The 17,560-nt window shown below is 39.3% G+C and overlaps 1 long non-coding RNA gene across 2 annotated transcripts in view; it reads right to left on the bottom strand.

Moving 5' to 3' along the window:
- Positions 1-17,465, bottom strand: part of LOC143688595 (uncharacterized) — a 435,526-nt gene extending 418,061 nt beyond the window's left edge. For both annotated transcript variants that reach the window (XR_013178163.1, XR_013178162.1), the window contains exon 1: positions 17,311-17,465. This is a non-coding gene — a long non-coding RNA (uncharacterized LOC143688595). The remainder of the gene's footprint in view (positions 1-17,310) is intronic.
- Between the last annotated feature and the right edge of the window lie 95 nt (positions 17,466-17,560).

Raw genomic sequence — 17,560 nt, 5'->3', positions numbered from 1 at the left:
CTGGTGGCAAATGGATTGTAGTAATCCCCTTCTGCTCCTGGCGGGAGCGAGGTATGCTTTTACTGCCATGGACACAGCTACAGGACTGTTGTTAGCTTTCCCAGTTTGCATGGACAGACCACCATCAGATGTTTGGAGAAAGTGAAAGCTCTGTATGGAGTGCCTTCACAGATAGACAGTGATCATGGTACCCATTTCTCTAGGCAGACAGCCCAATCCTGGGCCATAGATCAGGACATCATGTGCACATTTCATTTGCCCTACAATGCCACAAATGTGGGCCTTATTAAAAGAATGAATGGTTGGTTAAAGGGACAGCTGAAAAATGATAAGAGGTCCTTGCAGCAGTGAACTAAGAGACTCTACCAGACCTTAGCTGGCTTGAATGAATACAAAGCCTGGGGCTGCAGCCCCAGCTCCTATTGAAATGTTAATGGAAGGATCAATGAAGGCTCTGAAAATACAAATTAAAGTGTCAGCTGCTCTACAGCCTTAAAGGAAGAATAATAATAATTTTTTATCGCCTGTGCCACAGACCATACAAATGGGGGAACATGAGGTCTTTCAGCCTTAGTGCTGGCCTATGAAGCCAAACTGGTTGGGAATCTTAAGCCCATTAGGAAATAGGAGTTACCCCAAATATTGTAATCCAACAAGCAAAAAAAATGCCTGTTCACCAATTGGGGGCCTCCTGTTCACACAGGAACCTTATGTATAATTATGTGGATTCTTCTTAGGCCTAGGCTAACAATGTCACAGTGGAAGGCTCTAAAAATTTGCAGGGGAAGAATACCTGGTACTTAAAACCTCCCCATGATGTTTTTTGGTCAGGTACCTTGTCAATCAAAAGAACTCCAGCATGTATATTGTTAGATATTACCCCTAATTGTTCCCCATAAATATCTTTATTTTTGCCTATAGCACTCTAGCAAACACCTTCCTACAGTGGGCTTCAGCAGTAAGCAATGCCCACAATCAATCCTAGTGTTGGGTTTCCATGGACTTGCCATCATCAGGCACTACCGGCCTTCCTTAGACTGTGACCCCTGCAAATGGACTGCATAGAACACCCTACTAGCCTGGTGGAATTCAGCCCACTGGAAAATCTGAAAAAGAATCTTCTCACAGGATATTGTATGTAGGGACAGCTCTATGTCCCCACTACCTTATATAACTCTTTACTCCATATTCCTAGTAATTGGGAAGTGGTTTAATTCCCTTTCTCAGCCATGGTGGCATCTTGTTGTGGGGTTGTTATCCCGGTGGGGGAGGGGACACCTAGTGCTCTGATGTCTATTATATTGTGGAATATGGATGCAATGTCTGTCCTCTGGTCAACATACTCTGCTGTGTGAAGGTGGACTGTGGAGAAGCAGGGCCCGAGACCCTCCTTCATATTGAGAATAAATTACTGCATGTAGCCACCTACAATAACCAGGACAGAAATTAAAGGTCATCAAATCTCCTCAGGGTAGGGGAGGTGGTGGGAGAATGTATAGATGGTGTGCTGGTTTGAAACTGTTGTGTACCCAGATAAGCCATTTTCTTTAATCCTGATTCAACATTGTCTATGGTGGGACCTTTTGATTGTGTTGTTTCCATGAAGATGTGACCCACCCCATTCAAAGTAGGGTTGCTTTCTAGAGTTCTTTAAGAGGGAAACATTTTGGGAAAAAGCTTCAGAGTTGACACAGACAAGAGACCTTCAGAGATGCCCCTGGGGAAACCATTTTGAAATGAGAAGCCAGGAAAGAAAGCCAGCAAACATCACCATGTGCCTTCTGAGCTGAAAGAGAAGCTTTAAAGTCATCGGTCCTTTGTGAGTCAAGGTATCTTTCTCTGGATGCATTAGTATGGACATTGTTATGGCCTTAGATCTGCGAACTTGAAACTTAAAAAATTCCCTTTCTAAAAGCCATTCAATTTCTGGTATATTACATTCTGGCAGCTTTAGCAAACCAAAACATATGGTACCATAAACAAAGCATTAAAACCCTGTCCCTTGATCATTGTTGATAACAAAATTGCAAACCCCTGTGTCATGAGACTGCTGAAACTCTATTCTCACACCCTTGCACAGCACCACAATTAGTTGTAGAACATATTTCAGACTTTGACATGGGTTGCAATTTCACAATCATAGGTTTTTACTTCTAGCTGCTCTGAAATATTGGAGACTAAAAGAGAATGATTCAGCATTCATATTCATTTGTTAAGTCCTATCTTCTATGGATAATTCCACCATCACCTTTGATCTTTCCAAACCTCTCATTGGGGTTGTTTGGGCTATGGCAATTCTAAATTTTTGCTATTGGAAGGGTTTGTCACTAATATGGGGTAGGGAGATGGAACTATCTGATGTCCTGGAGAGGCTGGGCTAGGTTTTAGGACATATCTGGACCAGGGACCCATCTGGAGGTTGTAGGTTTCTGGAAAGTTACTCCAGTGCCTAGAACCCTTGTGGAATCTTATAAATTGCCCTAGGTCTTCTTTAAGATTGGCTGGAATGGTCTTGGTTGAGGATTGACAGGTTATGATAGGTAGCAAGGTCTACCTGAAGCTTGCATAAGAGCAACCTCCAGAGTAGCCTCTCAGCTCTATTTGAACTCTCTCTGCCATTGATACTTTTTTTTTTTTTAAGGGAAGGAAAGACAGAGAGAGAAGGAAGGAAGGATGGAAGGAAGGAAGGGAGGAAGAAAGGGAAACATCTTTAAACATTTTCTTGTTTTTATTATATTTTGTTTGTTTGTTTGTTTTTTACATGGGCTGGGGCCGGGAATCGAACCGGGGTCCTCCGGCATGGCAGGCAAGCACTCTTGCCCGCTGAGCCACCGCGGCCCGCCCCATTGATACTTTTTGAATTACACTTCTTTACCCCATTTTGTCAGCATGGAATTGTTGATCCCATGGTGCAAGGTCTGGATTCATCCCTGGGAGTCATCTCCCACATCGCCAGGGAGACTTTCACCCCTGGATGTCATGTCCCACATGGGGGGGGCGGGCAATGATTTCACTTGCAGAGTTGGGCTTAGAGAGACTGAGGCCACATCTGAGCAACAACAGAGGTCCTCCAGAAGTATCTCTTAGGCATGCCTATAGGCAGTCTAAGCTTCTCCACTATCTACGTAAGCTTCACAAGAGTAAGCCTCATGATCGAGAGCATGACCTATTGATTTGGGTGTCCCTAAAGTTTGACAAAGTACCAGGGGATTCCCTGATGGTAAGGTTTAATAGTTCCATAGTCTTTCTCCCCTCCCTCAGGGGACTATGTCAACACTTCGTGATTATCTGCTTAATATACTCAAGGATATTTCCAAGCCTTACAATAATCTATACAGCATGAAAGGACCTCTTTCTCATTCTCTGCTCTCTGTGTTTTAGTTTTTCAAACAAGCTATACAGATAGGTTGAATTAGATTAACCATACAGAAAATTTCAGTTCCAGATCAAATAAACCTTTCTTCCATTGGTCTCAAAGAGTATGTGTGGTTCTAAAATATAGCCACTGTCTTCCTTATCCCTATGTCCTGAATGACTTCAACCCCAACCCGTTTGGCTTCGTTCTTATCTCTAAATATCGGGTTATACATATATAACAGCCTCTCAAAATCCAGAAATAGTAAGCACCACTCTGGACTTAATATTCTGCTCTAAAAGCTTACAATCTAGGCCTCTGTTTTCTTATAAGCATTTTCTAAAGGTAGCCTTACCATTGCTGTTTTTTTGTTTCTCTCTTATTTTGTTTCATCTAATATCCCACATGTTCAGTAACATCATTGCATGCCTCACAACAATATTCCTTTTTGTAGCAGCACAGCCTTCGTTCATAAGTATACACCATCATTCGCCATTCTACTTTTCCATCAGTGCATCCTTCAACTACCTGCATTCATCGGTCATCATGTAGAAGGCCCAAAGTCCACAGTCCATCAACATTTTCAATTTCAGAAAATTTCATCGTTCCCAAGAGACAGAAAACCAATAAACACACCCTCACCAAACAAGAGATCTAAATTTTCTCTTAACTCTTGTCCCTCACCCCATTACTTACCTCTGCTGTTGCTGTGGTAGTGCTGATGGTTTCCTTTTGAACACAGCTCATAGAATGCAATAGCAGTTTTCCCAATGTACCCTGGACTTAAACAATCTTTATACAAGAATCATATCTTTGAAGTAATTCCTACATGAACTCATTCATATTTCTAGTGTGAGTCAGTGGGACACATAGGACTCTACAACCCTTTTCAATCTTGTTCACCTTCAATATGGTAATATTACTTCTAGACCCACTAGAGAATCACGTTTGCTCCTTTCTATTTCCTTATATTAGAGTTCAACCTCATTGGCTAACGGTTCACCCATCTCTAGCTTCTATGTTATCTCTAAGTCCCCTGTATTTTATATTATAAGTCTCTCATTATACCTTTATACCAGTCATAAAAGTAGAATCATACAGTATCTGTCCATTTGTGTTTAGCTAATTTCACTCAGCATTACGTCCTCAATGCTAATCTGTCTTGTTATGTACTTTAGGATGTCAATTTGTCTTACTGCTGCATAATATTCCATGGTATGTATATATCACATTTTGTTGATCCACTCATCTGTTAGATGGGCATTTGGTTGGTTTCCATCTTTTGGCAGTTGTGAATAATACTGCTATGAACACTGGTGTGCAAATGCCTGTTTGTGTCATTGCTTTCAGCTCTTCTGGGTATATACCAAGTAATGCTATTGCTGGATTAAAGGGTAACTCGATATTTAGTTTCCTAAGGAACCGCCAAACAATCTTCCATAGTGGCTGCACCATTGTACATTCCTACCAACAGTGCATAAATGTCCCAGTTTCTCCACATCCTCTCCAACATTTATAGCTTCCTGATTGTTTAATAGCAGCCATTCTTATAGGTGTCAGGTGGTATCTCATTGTAGTTTTGATCTGCATTTCCCTTATAGCCAGTGAAAATGAGCATCACTTCATGTGCTTTTGAGCCATCTGTATTTGCTCTTCAGAAAAAATGCCTATTCATATCTTTAGCCCATTTTATAATTTGATTGTTTGTCTTCTGTTGTTGAGTTGTATGATTTCTTTGTATTTACAGGAAATCAAACCCTTGTCTGATATGTGATTTCCAAATATTTTCTCCTATTGAGTTGGCTGCCTCTTCACTTTTTTGACAAAGTTTTCTGAGGTGCAGAAGCATTTGATTTTGAGGAGTTCGCATTTATCTATTTTTTCCTTTGGTTGCTAGTGCTTTGGATGTAAAGTTTAGGAAGCTATCTCCTATTCCTAAGTCTTGAAAATGTTTCCCTACATTTTCTTCTAGAAGCTTTATGGTGCTAGTTCTTATATTTAGGTGTTTGATCCACTTTGAATTAATTTTTGTGTAGGGTGTAAGATAGGGGTCCTCTTTCATTCTCTTGGCTATTGATATCCAGTATCTTCCATGACCGATTATTAAAAAGACTATTTTGTCCTAAGTCAGATGATATGGGGGCCTTGTCAAAAATCAGTTGACCATAGATTTGGGGGTCTAGTTTTGCACTATGAATTCTATTCCATTCGTCAATGCTTCTGTCTTTGTGCCAGTACCTTGCTATTTTGACCACTGTGGCTTTATAACAGGTTTTGAAGTCAGGGAGTGTTAATATTTCCACTTCATTCTTCTTTTTTAGGATGTTTTTAGCTATTCGGGATCTCTTTCCTTCCAGATGAATTTGGTAGTTAATTTCCCAAATCTTCAAAGTAGGTTGTTGGGAATTTTGATTGGCACTGTGTTGAATCTGTAGATCAATTTTGGGGAGAATGGACATCTCAACTATATTTAACCTTCCTATTCATGAGCAGGGAATGTCTTTCCACTTATTTAGATCTCCTTTGGGTTCTTTTAGCAATGTTATATAGTGTTCTGTGTACAAGTACTTTATGTCCCTAGTTAAGTTCATTCCTAAGCATTTAATTCTTTTAGTTGCTATTTTGAATGGAATTTTTTCCTTAAGTGACTCTTCAGCTGCTCATTATTTGTGTAAAGAAATGTTACTGATTTTTGCATGTTAATTTTATATCCTGCCACCTTGCTGAATTTGTTTATTAGCTCAAGTAACTTTGCTGTAGATTTCTCAGGATCTTCCAAGTATAGGATCATATCATTTGCAAATAATGAGAATTTTACTTCTTCCTTTCCAATTTGGATGCCTTTTATTTCTTTGTCCTGCCTGATTGCTCTAGCTAGAACTTCTAGTACAATGTTGAATAATAGTGGTGACAGTGGGCATCCTTACCATGTACCTAATCTTAGGGGGAAAGTTTTCAGTCTCTCTTTATTGAGTATGATTCTGGCTATAAGTTTTTCATACATTCCTTTAATCATATTGAGGTAGTTATCTTTGATTCCTATCTTTTGGAGAGTTTTTTTTTCAGAAAAGGATGCTAAATTTTGTCGACTGCTTCTACAGCATCAATCAAGATGATCATGTGATTTTTCCCTTTTGATTTGTTAATGCACTGTATTACATCAATTTATTTTCTTGTGTTGAACCATCCTTGCATTCCTGGTTTAAACCCCCTTGGTCATGGTGTGTAATTCTTTTAATGTGTTGTTGGATTCGATTTGCTAATACTCTATTAAGAATTTTTGCATCTATGTTCATTTGGGAGATTGGCCTGTAGTTTTCCTTTCTTATAGCATCTTTACCCGGTTTTGGTATTAAAATGATATCAGCTTCATAAAATGAGTTAAGTAGAGTTCCTTTTTCCTCAATTTTTTGGAAAAGTTTGAGCAGGATTGGTGTTAGTTCTTTCTGGAATGTTTGATAAAATTCCCCTGTGAAGCCATCTGGTCCTAGGCTTTTCTTTGTAGGAAGATTTTTCTACAAAGTAGAATCTCTTTACTTTGACTGATTGAATCTCTTTACTAGTGATTGGTTTGTTCAGATCCTCTATGTCTTTCTGAGTCAGTGTAGCTTGTTTGTGCATCTCCAGGAATTTGTTCATTTCATCTAAGTTGTCTAGTTTGCTGGCATGTAGTTGTTCATAGTATCCTCTTATGATTTCTTTTATTTCTTCAGGGTCTGGTAATACACCCTTTCTTGTTTCTGATTTTGTTTATTTGCATCTTCTCTCTCTTTTTCTTTGTCTGTCTTGCTAGTGGCCTGTCAATTTTATTGATTTTCTCAAAGAACCAACTTTGGTTTTATTGATTCCTTCTATTGTTCTTTTTGTTTTCCCATTCATTTATCTCTGCTTTAATCTTTGTTATTTCTCTTTTCCTACTTGCTTTGAGGGTAGTTTGCTGTTCTTTCTCAAGTTCATCCAGCTTTGCTGTTAAGTTCTCGATTTTTGCTCTTCCTTGTTTTTTAATATAGGCATTTATGGCAATAAATTTCCCTCTCAGCCCAGCCTTTGCTGCATCCCATAAGTTCTAATAAGTTGTATTCTCATTTTCATTCATATCCAGATAGCTGCTGATTTGTCTAGCAATTTCTTCTTTGACCCACTGGTTGTTTAAGAATGTGTTATTTAATCTCCATGTATTTGTGAATGTTCTCATTCTTTGGTGGCTATTGAGATCCAGTTTCATTCCACTGTAATCAGAGAAAGTGCTTTGAATAATTTCAATATTTTTAAATTTATAAAGACTTGTTTTGTGCCCCAGCATATGATCTATCTTGGAGAATGTTCCATGAGCACTAGAGAAGAATGTATAACTTTGTACTTTGGGGTGCACTGACCTATATATGTCCATTGGGTCTAATGCATTTATCAAGTTATTTAACTTCTCTATTTCCTTGTTGATCTTCTGTCTGGTTGTTCTATCTATAGAGGAAAATGGTGTATTGAAGTCTCCTACTTTTATTGTTGAAACATCTATCACTCCTTTCAGTTTTGCCAATGTCTGTCTCATGTACTTTGGAGCTCCTTGATTGGGAGCATAAACATTTACGATTGTTATACCTTCTTGATGAACTGACCCTTTAATTAGTAAATAGTGTCCTTCTTTGTCTCTTATGGTGTCTTTACATTTAAAGTCTATTTTGTCCCATATTAGCATAGATACTCCTGCTTTCTTTTGGTTACAACTTGGGTGGAACATCTTTTTCCATCCTATCACTTTCAATCTATTTGTATCCTTGTGTCTAAGATGAGTCTCTTGTAAGCAGCATATAGTTGGATTACGTTTCTTAATCCATTCTGCCAATCTGTATCTTTTAATTGGTAAGTTTAGTCCATTAACATTCAAAGTTATTACTGAAAAAGTATTTCTTGATTCCACCATCTTTTCTTTTTTATTTTATTTGACAGATCTATATATTCTTTTCCCTCTCTCTCTTTGTATTCTTTAAATTACTGTTAGTGGTATTCTTCAATTCTGTGCCCTCCTCAAGACCTCCCTCCCCTGTCTTTTTTTTTTTTCAGTTGGCAGAACTCCTTTCACTATTTCTTGTACAGCCAGTCTCTTGAACACAAATTCTTTCAGGACTTCCTTGTCTGTGAAAGCTTTAATCTCTCCCTCAATTTTAAAGGACAATTTGGCTGGTTACAGAATTCTTTGCTGGAAGTCTTTCTCTTTCAGGATCGTGAATATATCATACCACTGCCTACTCACCTCCAGGATGCTAGTTGAGTAGTCTGAACTCAGTATTATCTGATTTCCCTTGTATGTAGTATATTGTTTTTCTCTTGCCGCTTTTAGGATTTTCTGCTTCTCTTCAACATTTGACAGGCTGATTAGTATGTGCCTTGGGGAAGGCCTATTTGGATTTATTCTGTTTGGAGTTCTTTGGGTTTCTTTGGTTTGTATATTTATGTCCTTTATGAGGGTCGTAAAGTTTTCCCCCATTATATCCTCAACTACTCTTCCTACCCTTTACTCCTCTCTTCTCTTTCTGGGACACCAATGATTCTTATATTTGTGCACTTTGTTTTGTCTATCATTTCCCTGAGTTCCCATTCAATTTTTTTCCATCTTTTTTGTCTTTGCTGTTTTGAGTCTTTGAAGTCAATTATCCTGTCCTCTATATCACTTATTCTTTCTTCTGTCTCTTCAAATCTGGTGCTGTGTGCCTCTAGTATGTTTTTTATTTGGTCAACAAGAATCTTTAATCTCTGTGATTTCTTCTATTTTTCTATTTATTCTTTCAAATTCCTCTTTGTGCTCTTCTACTGTCTTCCTGATCTCCTTTATGTCATTTGCTATCCTGCTTATTTTATTAAGTAGAGTTGTACGAACATTGATTAGTTGTTCCAACATCTGTGTCTCCTCAGGTGTTTTAATTTGGTCATTAGGCAGGGCTGTATCTGTCTGCATTGTGATATCTGCTGTCTTCGTAGCATGTAGATATCTTAATTGATTTACTTTAGATGCTGATTTCTTTCAGTAGTCTAAGGCTTTGTGGTTATGAGATGGTTGTATATCAGGGAGCAGGGAGCAGGGAACAGGATGGAGTACTCAGTACAGTGATTTGTTTCAGGGAAGGTATGGGTGCAGTTTGGGGATGTTACACTGATGCTTGTGAAAGTCGGCACCCAGCGGCCAGGGAGGATGTAGCTGTGCAGGTGCAGCAGTCTCAGGGACATAACCCTGTTGTGTGCTGGTCAAAGGCACAGGGCTCTTTGTGTACATGCGGAGAGCTATGGCAGGAGATAGGTGTTACGCCTTCGTGGATTGTGGGCAGATGTGACCCAGCTGTGTAGGTTGGCACTTTCTCAGAGCTGGCAAGTGAGGCTGAAGGCTGTGCACATGCGTGGTTCTAGGACAGCTATAACGTGCAGTTCTCAGCGCTGAATGACATGATTGGAGGCCCATGCACATGTGTGGGCCTGGGAATGCCATAAATGGATGCACTGAGCTCAAAAACGGTGGGGTGAGGCTGTGCAACACTACGGGCAGGGGGGCAGGAGTAGCCTAGGTATGGAGGTTAGTGCCCGCAACCTTTATGCACTGGTAACAGCCTGCAGGGAACAGGGAGGGAGAGGTAGTGTCCCGGAGGGGTGGAGGAGAGGTGGGTTGGGCTGCACTTGGGGTGGGGTTGGGGAGCAGATACACGCACTGGGGCTGGTGGGGTGGGGGCTCCTGGAGCACAGGGAATGGGAGTGGGTGACAGGGTTCAGGTGCATGGAGTGTGGGGTGAGCCACCGGTCACAGGGCTGTGCCGTGAGGGTAGCACACCCAAAGAATGCGGCTTGGCTTACTTCCCAGTCCCATGTACCCGTCCATGTGCTCCTGTGGGCTCCACCGCTCCACGCCTCCACACCAGGCTCTAGCCCTCTGCCTCTCAGATCCTCGGCCTCTGCAACCCAGGCTGCCACATGTGGTGCAGAAGGCTCTCCCAGATCAGCCGCACTCCTGAATTGCTGCCTCAGTCACCCTCCTGTCCCTTCTCGAACTTTTCCATGGAGCAGGGCTAATCTCAAGCTGCTCTACTCTGCCATTTTCCTGGAAGTTGCCTTCTTTTTTTTTCTTTTTTTTTGCCTGCCTTGGAGCTTCCCCAGGGCTGAAGTAGCTTCCCAGGTAGCATTTATCAAAAGTATTTAAAGGCAAATGTATTAGCCACAGCCACCCGGGGCAAGGGATAACAGTCAAGCAAGCATTAGACAGATCAAAAAGAGCAGGAAGGAAGAGACTGAAGAATGAAATATTGGGGGAATAAGGGCTTTGAAAACCCCCCACATATAGTGGTGAATCAAAAATGCCACACACATGCCCAGAACAGGAAACATGCTCAAGGAAGACCTGAGAAGACCCTAAGCTTTCTCCTCTGTCTGATTTTAGACTCTGCACAAGAAGGACGTGAAGGTAAGGCAGAATTCTAAACAACATGGCTAAGAGTTGAAGAAGTGCCCAACGTACAATCAATCTGCAAAGCATTAGAAAGTTTTTTGGTTTCTTGTTTGTTTTGGGTCCAGGACTTCACTACTTACAATAGTACAGAGACTTTAGTACCCCATTTTCAATAATGGATAAAACCACAGGATAGAAGATAAATAAAAAGAGGACTCAACACTCAACAAACCAACTTAATTTATATAGAATATGTGGCGCAACAACAGAACACACCTTCTTATGTGCATATAGATAATTATTCAGAATAGACCACAGATTAGGCCACATACAAGGCATGGTAAATTTTTAAAAGATTTAAGTCATATGAAGTATATTCTCTGGCCGCAGTGAAATGAAACCAGATATCAGTAACAGAAAGGAAAATGGGAAATTCAGAAATGTGGAAATTTAATTACACATTCATAACAAGTGGACTAAAGGAAGAATCACAATAGAAATTAGAAAATACTTTAAGGGGAATTAAAGATATTTTTAGGTGCATAAAAGCAGTATTTAGAAGAAATTTATAGTCATAAATGCCTACATTGAAAAAGAATAAAGATTTCAAATCAATTACCTAAAATTATACCTTAAGAAACTAGGGGAAAAAAGAGCAAACTAAACCCAAAGCTAGTAGAAGGGAGGAAATAATAGAGATTAGGGCAAAGCTACATGAAATAGAGAATAGAAAAACAATAGAATCAACAACATCAAAAGTTGATTATTTTAAAAGAGCAACAAAATTGACAACTATATTTTCTAAGAAAAAAGAGAATTTAAATTACTAACATCAGAAACAAATGCAAGGACATTGCTGACCTTATAGAATTAAAAAAAAAAAAAAGAGAGAGAGAGAGAATTCTATAAACATTTGTTCATCTACAACTTAAATAATCTATATGAAATAGACAAATACCTAGAAGTATATAAACTACCAAAACTGGTTCAAAAAGAAACAGAAAATATGAACAGACCTATAAAATATAAAGAGATTGAGTCAGTTTTCAAAATCCTCCCCAAACAAAATAAGCCTATAACCAGATGGCTTCACTAGTGAATTATACCAAATAATTTTTAAAACTTACCACCAATTCTTCTCAAAACTCTTCCAAAAAAATAGAACAATAAGGAATAAATGCTCTCATTCTATGATACTAAAGCCAGATAAAGACATACAACAACAACAAAAAAAACTGGAGCTCATATCCGTTTTGAATATAGATGCAAAATTCCTCAACAGAAACTAGCAGACTGAATCCAGCAACATATTAAACAATTATATACAATGATTAAGTGGAGCTTATCCCAGGAATGTAAGGTTTGTTCAACATATGGTAATTAATCAATGTAATACACCACATTAATAGAAAGAACGAAAATACATGATCAACTCAGTAACTGCAGGAAAACAAACATTTGATAAAATTTAATACCCCTTCATGCTGCAAAACATTTAAAAAAAAAAAACTAGGAATAGAGAACTTCTTCCATTTCATAAATACCATCTACAAAGTCTAATCGCTATCACCATATTTAATGGTGAAAACCTGAGTGATTTTCCTCTAAGTTCTTGAACAAGACCAGGATGTCTGCTCTTTGTACTCTTATTCAACATTTTACTGGAAATTCTATCCAGAACAATTAGGAAACAAAAGGAAAGAAAAGACAGTCAGATTGGAAAAGAAGAAAATCCATTTCTATTCAAAGATTACCTGATCATATGAATACAAAATACTAAAGAATCCAAACAATAAAACTGATAAAGCTAATAATCTAGTTCAGTAGGACTGCAAGATACAGGATCAATATGCAAAAATCAGTTTATTTCCATCCACTGGAATTAACAATCCAAAAATGAAAATAAGAAAATTCTATTAACAACAGGAAAATAAAAGCACTTAGGAATAATTAAACCAAGGAACTTTAAGACTTATAACAATGAAAACTAGAAAACATTGCTGAAAGAATATTTTAGTATATGTCCCTGTGATGGTTGCATTCCTTTGTCCACTTGGCCAAGTGATGATGCTCAGTTGTCTGGTTGGACAAGCACTGGCCTGACCATTGCTGTAAGGATATGGCTGGTTGATAAACTAGAAGGCTGGTGTATTAAATCATCAGTCAGTTGATGCATCCATGGCTGATTACATCTGCAATCAATGAAGGCATGTCTCCCACCAATGAGATGATCCAATCAGTTGGCCACCCTTTTTTGTGGGGTTAGGTGGGGTGGAGAAGTGTAGGGTCCAGGAATTGAATCCAGGTCTCCCACATGGCAGGCGAGAATTCTACCACACTTGCCCCGTCCCAGCTGAGGGCTTTTAAGGAATAAGAGAGACTTTTTCACTGCTTCTTCCGCCAGTGAGCCTCTCCTGTGGAATTTGTCCAGACCCTTCATCGGAGCCTCAAGCTTCACAGCCTTCCCTACGGATTTTAAACTCTTCCATTCCCACAGTTGCATGAATCTGCATATTTATAAATCTGTATATTTACAGATCTCTTCTGCTGGTTCTGTTTCTCTAGAAAACCCTGACTAATAACCGTCCCAGATGTTATATACTTACACTAAAAAAAATTTTAATTGAATTGAGCATCTCATGTTTTTATTTGCCAAATCTGACAACCATGCCTTCTAGATAAGGCAATATGAAATTCTAGATAAAAAGGCAATATGAATGATTAAGATCTCTGTGGCCTTCATAGCTACTTATGCAAATATTTTAAGTGTTCTGTATTTCACACCAATGACCTTTGTAACAAAGCAACAATAAAAGTGATCCTAGAGCCAGACTATGCTGGCAGGTACAATGACTCCATCCTTCCACATGGGGAAGCCCAGACAAGTTATCCAATTCCAGAAATTGTCTTTCCATGCCCATATTTCCAGTGGCACTGGTCACACAGGACCAGTCTGGAATGTGAAGTGGGATTCCAACTCCAGCTTTGGACATCAGCAGCTAGTATCAGAAGAGCCAGGTCTTGGGTTCCTTTCTGGAACTAAGAAATTCACCAAAAACCTCTTAATTCTCAATAATTTGGGGGTCTCAAATTTATCCTAAACCCTCATGTAGTATATACTTGAGGAGGTCCCTCTTTTCATTTGTCTCCTAGACAATTGACTAAGACGTTGCTCTTGTATGATTGCATAGGTAGGGTGTCTTTTAGCATTTTTCTTTATGAGTGTCATTCAGTGGGTTATTTTCAAACACATTTTGGAAATATTATATATTTTTTCACATTAGGACTATGTATTAGTTAGGGTTCTCTAGAGAAACAGAATCAACAGGGAACACTTGCAAATATAAAATTTATAAAAGTGTCTCACGTGACCGCAGGAACGCAGAGTCCAAAATCCACAGGGCAAGCTGTGAAGCCAATGACTCCAATGGAGGGTCTGGATGAACTCTGCAGGAGAGGCTCACCAGCCGTAGCAGGAATGGGGCCTGTCTCCTCCGAGTCCTCCTTAAAAGGCTTCCCGTGATTAGATTTAGCATCACTAATTGTAGAAGACACCCCCTTTACATGATTACAAATGGAATCAGCTGTGGATACAGCTGACGTGATCATGACCTAATCCTATGAAATGTCCTCATTGCAACAGACAGGCCAGTACTTGCCCAATCAGATAAACAGCTACCACAACTTGGCCAAGTTGACACCTGTCCCTAACCATGACAGACTATATGCTTGATTTTTATTTTCCCTAGTCTCTCCATTGCCTTTTCCCCATGCTTCTTATTTCATCACATTCCTATAAGCTAGACATGACCAAATTTACCTTGAAGTTGGTTCTCACCTGTCCCCACCACTCCTTAGTCTTGCACACCTGGGGGCCATAAATCAGAAAGTTGGCTTGTTAGGGTTTGAGTCAATGATAGTCCCAAATTGGTGCGTGAGCTTACTTCATCGCTTGTCTGTGCCTGTTGATTGCAGTCTCACAAAAAAGACTTCCCAATTTTCTAATGTGTTAGTTATTTCCAATTTTTCCATACAGAACTATAAATTGCAAAAGGAGTTCAGACATACAACAAACTGACTTTTGTTTTTCTATTTCTGCAAAGGTATTCTGGTCATTTCTGCAGTTTTGTGATGCAGTTTATACCTGCAGTCCTTTGGGATGAAATTCGAGGTGGGACAAAAGGTTGAGATACAAGGCCTCAAAGGCATCTACAAGACAGAAGTGGAGGTCACCTGGGATGATGGGTACCATGCACCCCTGCTGATTTTCTATAAACACTCAAGATCATCACCTTAAGTTACTTCCACTGAGAAATGATCCAGATGATTTTCCCTGACAGTATCATCTGAGAATAGTCAGGTTGTCTGAAAATAAAGGCATGCTAGGGTGCACCAGGGAACACAGTGGAACAAAAGATAGAGTCTATGCACTTAGATAAAACAATAAAAAAGGAGAGCACAGGAAAACACTGGCTCGGGGAATTCTGTCTAAAATTTACATCTAACTCTTTGTCCTGCAAGTCAAAATTTAGCCCTTTCATTTCTCATTAATGTTTATTTATAACTTTCATATCCCCCATTTTTTTCAAATGTCAAGGCTATAGGAAAGGTGGAAAAGAACAGTGTATCCATCACCCAGAACCACCAATTATTAGCATTTTTCTACATTTTTAATCTCTTGTTCACGTGCTTACCTGCCCTCTTCCCAATGAAGGTTTCTGCATTGCATTTGTTTATGCCTCTTTAGTCTTTCTGTTCTAACACTTTTTTTCAATAACTTTATTGAGCTATAATTCAGGTAACGTAAAATACCACCTTTTAAAGTATACAATTCAGTGGGCTTTAGTACATTCATAGATTTTGTGAACACCATTACTATCAAATTTTACAATATTTGTCATCCTAGAAAGAAAATGTAGAAGACACTCCCAGGGACGATGGTGGAGTAGGGAACACCAGGATTCAGTCCTCCCACTAACTATTAAATAAGCAGGAACCATCTAAAATAACTATTTCAAACTCCAGAATCCGAAAGGATACTGTACCTAATCCAAGGAAAAGCAGGAGGAAGAAGCAGATAAATTATGGTAAAGAACTGTAAATTGCAGCCTCCATGCAGCAACCACTCTCACAACAGGCCATAATGACCAGTCCCTGGATAGCTGCTGATGAAACAAGGGATACAAACCCTCTCCCCCAAGAACAGGAGTGGGCACAGCCAGTCACTGAGCACAGCTTTTGATTAGCGAATTCAAATCATTCTGTTAATGTGGTGCATTACTTTAAATGATTTTATGTTGAACCGACCTTGCACACCAGGGATAAGTCCCACTTGATCAAGATGCGTAATTATTTTAACATGCTTGGATTCGGGTTCCTAGTATTTTATGGAGGATTTGTACATCTGCATTCATGAGCGAGACTGATCTATAGCTTTCTTGTGGTATCTTTATCTGGCTTTGATATGAGAAACAGGTTGACCTCGTAATAGGAATTCGTGTGTGTTCCCTCCTCTTCAATCTTGGAAACAGTGTGAGCAGAATTAGAGTTGTCTTCTTGGAATGTTTGGTAGCATTCCCCTGCGAAGCTATCTCTCTTGTCCTGAACTTTTCTTTGTTGGGAGGTTTTATTACCAATTCTATGTCTTTACTAGTAATTGGATTGTTGAGAGCTTCTATTTCTTCTTCTTTTTCTCTTTTAAATTACAATTCAATGAGTTGTAGTATATTCACAGAGTTGTGCAACCATCGTCACAGTCAATTTTAGAATATTTTCATGACTCCAAAAAGGCACATGACTCCAAAAAGGCACAACTCCCTACCCTCCCCAGCTGTAAGCAAACACTAACCTATTTTTTTTTCACTAACCTATTTTTAATGGGATTTATAGTTACGTCTTAGTGTTGTTGTCTTTATAGATTTGCCTATACTGGATATTTCAAATAAATGGAATAATGTAAAATGTGTATAGAAATAGATTTTGAGGTAAAATAAAAAATACAGTTGAACACATATATCCTCTTTTGGTACTTATAGCATTTTCATTTGAAAGACCATATAATTTCGCAAAAATCTTTTTTTAACCCATTCCTTCAAAATCGTGTCTTTAAAAATAAGATTTAGTCTCATTTTCAGTAATATCTAAGTATTTTAGATCTCATTATTGCTCTTACAATTTTAAACTTGAAAAATGGAAAAATTCTTTGCATTATCATTATTATTATATTTCATTTTATTATTATTATTTCCTTTTTGCATCCGTGTGATGTAGCATGAGGATATTCAATGAAGGCAAATAGCGAAGGCCGTCTATCAAATATTCCATTATTGTGTAGATACAGTTCTGTCTGTATGTAAATAATACATTATTGTGTAGACAGCAGTTTCTACTTAGAAATTTTACCCCATGGAGCTTATTATGAAGCCATAAGTATTTTAATTTTTTAATCTAGAGAGATCAATGACCTCCGTCAGTTCCTTCGGAGAAAGGAACAGCTCCGAGACACCCGCGCCCCTCGGTGGCCACATACCTTCAACTGCCCGGTGACTTCTGTCCAGAGCTGGTGGAACCCGCTCCTCGGGCTGGCTGCGGTGGAGGCTGCGGTGGAGACTGCGGCTCTCCGGCTCTCGGTTCAGACCATGAGGACCCCGGGGCGGGGCACAGCACGGCGCAGGCCGCGTCGTTTCTGACCGTTTCCGGCTGATGAAAAGCCCTGGCCAACGAGCTCCTGAAGCCGCCCAGGGCCTCTGTGACGCGTAGGGCTGGGCTGCGCGGGCCGC

This window comes from Tamandua tetradactyla, chromosome 6 (genome assembly GCF_023851605.1).
Source record: "Tamandua tetradactyla isolate mTamTet1 chromosome 6, mTamTet1.pri, whole genome shotgun sequence".
NCBI lineage: Eukaryota > Metazoa > Chordata > Mammalia > Pilosa > Myrmecophagidae > Tamandua > Tamandua tetradactyla.
The sequence above is the reverse complement of the archived record's forward strand: the minus strand, read 5'-3'. Positions and strand labels throughout refer to the sequence as shown.